The sequence below is a fragment of the Chiloscyllium punctatum genome, chromosome 11, assembly GCF_047496795.1.
Source record: "Chiloscyllium punctatum isolate Juve2018m chromosome 11, sChiPun1.3, whole genome shotgun sequence".
Lineage (NCBI taxonomy): Eukaryota > Metazoa > Chordata > Chondrichthyes > Orectolobiformes > Hemiscylliidae > Chiloscyllium > Chiloscyllium punctatum.
This window is the reverse complement of record NC_092749.1, coordinates 40,804,006-40,810,557: the sequence shown is the minus strand read 5'-3', so window position 1 is coordinate 40,810,557 and position 6,552 is coordinate 40,804,006. Positions and strand designations below refer to the sequence as shown.

Below are 6,552 nucleotides of genomic sequence, written 5' to 3'. Positions count from 1 at the left end.
ATATCCATTCATATTTTCTTCTATCATACCTCAGGATTGAAATATTTCAATCTTCATTTTAAAACATGCGACTTACTGACTCCTCAGAACAATTTTTTATATTTCAAAACAACTCTATTAACTCGTAAACATCCATCACCGTCTGTTCTTTGACATCACTTCCTGCTGCAGGAAATCATATGCTAGAGGAAGTTTAATCAATAAGCAAACCTAAGTGCAGACAATAGCAGCAGAGCTAAATTACTGCCATGTTTCTGCTCTGGGTGAGGCCTACAGCCTTCCTGCCTGTTAGATCAGTCCAAACACTGCGTTTCTCCTAATAGCAGTGATAAAACGTTATTTATTGTTTCTGGCTCTTGCCAGTGTACACCCCTTCTCTCCTCACAATGTTGAGTCCTGAAGAAACTGGCTGCCCTCAGAAGGTTATGTAAGAGGGGATTATTCATGCGGGTCTGAACAGTAAACATGTCAGGTTGGCACATGGGTGTACACGGGATCCTGCATTTGTACAACAATCATGTGCAATTCAGCAAGGATTACTGAATAGCAATCAAGAGTAGTTGAATACTGAGTGATTTATCTCTCCTTATCCCCGTTGTAATAAGAGAATTGTAATTCCCTATTACTGTCCTGGTGAAGTTCAGTTAAATCAATGCCGAGTGATGATTAAACCCCACTCCCCTCCGAATCTGTCCATATTCCCTTAGACACGTGAGTATCGTTGATGAAGCTTTTGAATTTTTAATTTGAAATGCTGCAAATGTAACGGTTTTAAGGCCTCCGGAAAAACTTATAGCTTAGTCAAACTGATCAAGACTCCAGTTTGATCCAGTGTTCCACTATAAAGTTTTGGATATCCAAACCTCTGTTGCCTGCGTCTTAACCCGCATCAAGTCCTATTCCCCTATCACCTTTGTGTTCGCTGACCAACATTGGCTACCAGTAAGTAATGTTTTGATTTATAAATATTGATCCTTGTTTTGAAATCCCTCCATGTCCTTGCCCCTCCTTATCTCTGTAATCTCACCAAACTCCAACCTGAAACTACAGGGCTCTAACTGTGAGCTGTTATGCATCTCCAGTTGTAATTTCTTCATCACTGGTAGTCATATCTTCAGTTGCCTCCACGTGAAACCTTAAAACCTATTTCTTTGATGGAGTTTTTACTCATCTGAATTGAGATCTCCTTATGTGGCTTGCTGTTCTAATTTATTTCACAATGCTCCTGTAAAGAGCATTATTGGGATGTTTCATTAAGGTACAAAATACATATAATTTTCTGTTACACTGTCAGCTCAAATGTTGCGACCAACTAACCTATGGAAGTGTTCCCATCTTAATACAATGGTCTGGATTTTCTGAATCAGTGTAAGTTGAGAGCCCTATACAAATGGAGATTCTCAAGCCTATTCAAAGTTTTCTAACTTTCAAGAGTACTTTTCAAAGGTGTAGACTAGCTCAGGTCAACACCTTGCCCCGAGCTCCCCTGACCTAGCCAGCTCCATTATTCTTCAGTGATTTTAATAGAGTTGGGCTAGTTTTTAGGGACTCCTCAGCATTGTCATAAACTGTAGCCAGTATGAGTGCATGTATTGTAATGATTTAACTGTGTCAGGCATGTAACAGAAAATTTACTTTGTACCTAAATGAAATATCCCAGTAACACTGTTTACAGGAGCATTGTGAAATAAATTAGAACAGCAAGCCACATAAGGAGATCTGAGTTCAAATGACTAAAACTCCACCAAAGAAGTAGGTTTTAATGCTTAAGACCAAGGCTACAGAAGGTATGACTAACAATGATGGAGAAATTAACTGGAAATGCAGAAGAGCTCACAGTTAAAGCCCTGTTGTTTCAGCTTGGAGTTTGCGGAGATTACAGAGATAAGGAGGGTCAAGGACATGGAAGGATTTCAAAACAACATACACCCAAAGCTAAATTCAAATCTGGGTCCCTGGCACTGTGGGATATTAATGCTAACCACTGAGCCACTCTGCTACTCCTGTTTTATGTTAACATTTAAATGGTATATGTTCCTATTCTATATAAGATTATACTTCCATACATTTAACTACATTCCATTTTATTTCTATCTAATTTCTTTATTTTGTCATCTTTTCCTATGATTATCTGACTGTCAGCCAGACTATCAATGGGGACACTACAACTGGTCACAGTACCTCTGGCCTTGGAGGGTAAAGTTGGTCACAGATCATGATCACTGACTGTTATCTCGTGACTACTTCTGAAAGTATAGACATGAGGGTAACATTGGGCCAAGGTGTTTGCCGTGTTGCCAGGTGAATATTAAATAATAGTAATTTTGATGAGTTATTGAAACAATTCTTTTCATCCAATTATACTGTACTTGATGTTAATTTTCATCCCTCCTCAATTGCTTTTGCAGATGATACTTTAAAAACAAGAAATGTTATGCTTTAATTAAGATTGTGCCTGGGCCAACCATTTGGCAAGCTGTAAATAAAATTATAAATTTGTAAAAGAAGGCTTTTAGACACATCCTTTTTAGTCATTCATTCAGCAAAAATTATCTCCAAGTTTTTATCCTCTTCTTAAGATGGTGACTCATTCTGAAAACAATAACTCCACAGACATCAACAGCTGTCCACTTCCTCCATCAGGGAAATGTTTATGATCCTATCAAGGCTGTAAGAGTTGGCTGGTTACTTATCCTTAAGGGCAACCCACTTCTGGCCTGTACAGCCCACACAGGCTTGCATCTTGGGTAAGTTAAAGTGTCACTTCATCTTATGTGAATGGGGACCTCAAATAGGACCCTCCTATAGTTCGTAACCACATACAGAAATGGACTCATCAACCAGTTTGACTCATTATAAAACATCAAAAAAAAGAAAGCACTCAATATATAATTCATAGCGAAGCTTTTAAGGTGGAATCTTAAAAGGGGCCGAACGATGTAGGTTATTGAAAAGATTGGTGGCAGAATCAAACTAGAAGTCCAGCAAGGCCCATCTCAATCATAGAATCATAGATTCCCTACAGTGGGGAAACAGGCCCTACAGCCCAACAAGTCCACACAGCCCATCTGAGGAGTAACCCACCCAGACCCATTCCCCTAGCCTATTACTCGACATTTACCACAAATAAAGCACCTAACCTACACACCCCTGCACACTATGGGCAATTTAGCATGGCCAATCCACCTAAACTGTGCATTCTTTGGACTGTGGGAGGAAACCGGAGCACCCGGCGAAAACCCACGCAGAGACAGGGAGAATGTACAAACTCCATACAGACAGTCGCCCGAGGCTGGAATCGAACCCAGGCGCTGTGAGGTGTTAAGAGTATCTCGCTCTGACTTTCATGTTTTTCACAAGTAGTGTGCTGAGATTCATACTAAGCAGCGGTGAAACACCAAGTGACAATTCACAATTGCTTGTTAAGCGGCATGTTAACACCCCAACTTACCTCAGTAATAATCAACCTTTTCTCTTACCAAATGAGCTCAATATTGGGAAAACTTGTTACAGAAACTAAAGGAGACACCTGGTGGGTTAAGCTTGCCACTTGCTGCAAATGACATGTATCTTGGAAATCAGGCACCAATGTCTCAAGGCATGCTCTATGGGCACTAACCAAATGCACCTCATGTCCAGTTATTAGCATTTAACATGTACCAGCCTCTATGAACCCTCATGGCGCTTCAGCTCTTGGCTTGCTGACCACTCAATCACTTTGAGCCTACATGGATGCTCAGAACTTCCCAGCCTTAACCCTTTTGGGCTTTGCCCTCTCAGCCAGAGTTATCAGGCTCATAACACTGCAGCACTGCCGTGCTGTTTAGCACAGACAGAAAGCCAGACAGCTTGTCTTAGTTGTCAGCAAACCTCAGTCAAGGGGAATAACCTTCGCTCAGGGGTTCCTGGCTCATCAGTCATGGGTAGACTCCAAGACCAGTCCAGGCCCTGCTTGCTCCAGGCTTAGATAAGTTCACAGGTCGGCTCAACATCGAGGATCCAAGAGTCCATTCTGCGTTATATTGTTCCATGTGGCAGTAAGAGTCAGGAATCCCTCCTCATGAAAGGTAAGGAGACAAATGACAGGCAGCATACCATAGGTCTTTACTCCTTCTGTCTTATTTTGGGCTGTTTTCCTGCTGGAATGAGAGAGAGAGAAAGGTTGCATTACAGGAGATGGAAGTGGGTGCTATTGTTGCATTGGAGAGGTGTCCCAACTGAGCAGGTAGGGAGAGCATACAAAGTGTCGGGGATTGGAGTGGGTGTGAGTGAGTGAGGGAAGATGGTGCAGGCTACATCTGGCATGATAGAACATGAATCGTTTTGGGGGATAGCTGAGACAGAACGAGTGTGAACTATTGGAGATTTGTTGGTGGAACTCACTCTGGTGGAGTGGAGAATGACATGGACCTTCCTATTGTGTTGGGTATTCCTCAAGGGAGCTGGCATCAAGTTGGCATGATCTGATGTGATCTCCACTGCTGATCCTGGGGAGGAGCATGTCCTGTGTGGGCACTACACTATCTAGCGGAACCATGCCAACAAAGCAAAGTGCCAATTGCCTCCTGTCTGCCATGTCTGGAGCAAATATTGGATAAGCACATGGATGGTGATGGGATAGTGTAGGGGGATGGGCTTAGATTAGTTCACAGGTTGGTGCAACATCGAGGACTAAAGGGCCTATTCTAATTTGTATTATTCTATGTTCCATGGAGGTCAAAGCCACTGGGCCATAGTCATAAAGGCACGTTGCATGTGCTTTCTTATGTACTGGGATGATTGTGGTCTTCTTGAAGCAGGTGGGGACTTCAGCTTGTAGGAGGGAAGAGGTTGAAGATATCGGTGAATACCTCCGCCAGCTGGTCCACACAGGATCTTGACTGCTCGTCTTGGGACTCAATCTGGGCCCATCGCTTTCCTGGGGTCGATTCCCAGGAAGACTGATCTGACATCTGCAGTGGTGATAGTGGGCACAGGTGTGTCTGGGCTGTTGGGGCAGGTGACACCGCACTGCTGGCATTCTGCTCAAAACTGGGCATGGAAAGCAGTCTTTTACACATTCCCCATCAAAACAATGAAAATTTAGAAATTGTTTCTGTCTTCTTCCCTCTGCTCTCAGTTGCTCTGTGTCTTGGTGAGGTATTGCTGCAAGAGAGCTGGCCTCCCAGATTTTGTCCAAACAGTCAGTCTTCACGTAAGAGAAGAATAATCATGTTTGGTTTTGGAGATTTCAGGTCAGGAACACTGTATAGCACCGTATATTTGTCTCAGTTAAGATCAGTTAATTAAGTCCAGGTCAAGGATTCAAACTAAACCCAGACCATCCTGATCCCCATGGTTTAGTTCCACACCAGAAAGCATAGTTTGTAATTGAGCCATCAATAAAATACTGTGTAGGTTATTTTATAACGTTTCCATTATGGAGGATGTGAAAAAATGTCTAATACTTAGGCAGTTGCAGCCAAAGTTGATATGGTACCAGCAATAGGGTTCCAAAGAAGTTCAGAAAATTTCTTATTAGATAGGAACGTCTCTAGACCCCTGACATGACCAGGGGCTAAAGAACTGAGCAGTAGAGACAAGGCAGGTTCCATCGTGTTCCAGATGGCTTTTATAGGTCTGTATTCTTTGGATCTGACCAGAAAGTGCAACAGAATATCTATAATAATGCTCACTGTAGATCACATGAGACTAGTGTGTTAAACTGTAAGTAGTGTGTTGTTGGCTATTAATAAACTGTATAGCCTGAGAAACCAATGAATAAAACTAGCCTTTTATCTAAATAAAATTAGTGACATCTGAAGCCAATTTATTTCATTACCACAAGAAAAATGACTGCTGTTATATATATTTTTGCTTATTACTATAATGATTTTGTTACAGTTAGTGGGGGTCACTGAAATCCCAAGAAAAAGAATGTAGGTAAAATGGCACTTGGTCACAGCAGGCTCAAATGTTCAATTCAATACAGCATCCAATGTGGTGGCTATTTGAGACACTGCAAAATAATGGTATACATAAACTCCATGCCACAAAATTAAAACGTGGCCTAAAGCAGCTGTCTGTGCACTTCAAAAACCAGATGTTAATGAATAGGCTTCTGTGGTATAGTGGTCTCCAGTTAACAACATATCTGTGCTAATCCTAGTTCTGATCCAAAGAAGAATAAAATACCAGTATATATCCACTCAGAGCCCATTTATTCCCTTTGTAAGGGACTCCTGGTCCCATTTTAAAGAACTCCAGCACTTATAAAATTCCGACTTGTGTAAAATATTGCAAAATGAATAATTAATACGTTATGTCCAACCGATCTGCTGACAAATATTTAAAAACTATGGGTTGAATCTTATGTTTCATTGGCAAAGTCCAAGTTCTATCAAGTTTTTTTGTAGGGTTTCTCGCTTAGGAAGTTCTCTTGCCATATCACACCACCCAGCTCATTATTTATCCAGTCTATGTCTGATTTCTGTCCCATTTTACTATGCGCTGTAACTGAAACAACTCACTATTCCAGAATTCACTGCCTTCTCTTACTCTCATGCCTTCTTT

At 41.5% G+C, this 6,552-nt stretch overlaps 1 long non-coding RNA gene across 2 annotated transcripts; it reads left to right on the top strand.

The window, feature by feature from the left end:
* Positions 1 to 358: 358 nt before the first annotated feature.
* On the top strand, positions 359 to 2,792 carry LOC140482590 (uncharacterized). Of its 2 annotated transcripts, none has more exons than XR_011961753.1 (3): positions 359 to 711; positions 2,143 to 2,301; positions 2,580 to 2,792. It is a non-coding gene; the product is annotated as an uncharacterized lncRNA (long non-coding RNA). The 2 variants fall into 2 exon arrangements; XR_011961754.1 differs by having other exon boundaries at positions 359 to 942.
* The last annotated feature ends 3,760 nt before the right edge of the window (positions 2,793 to 6,552 follow it).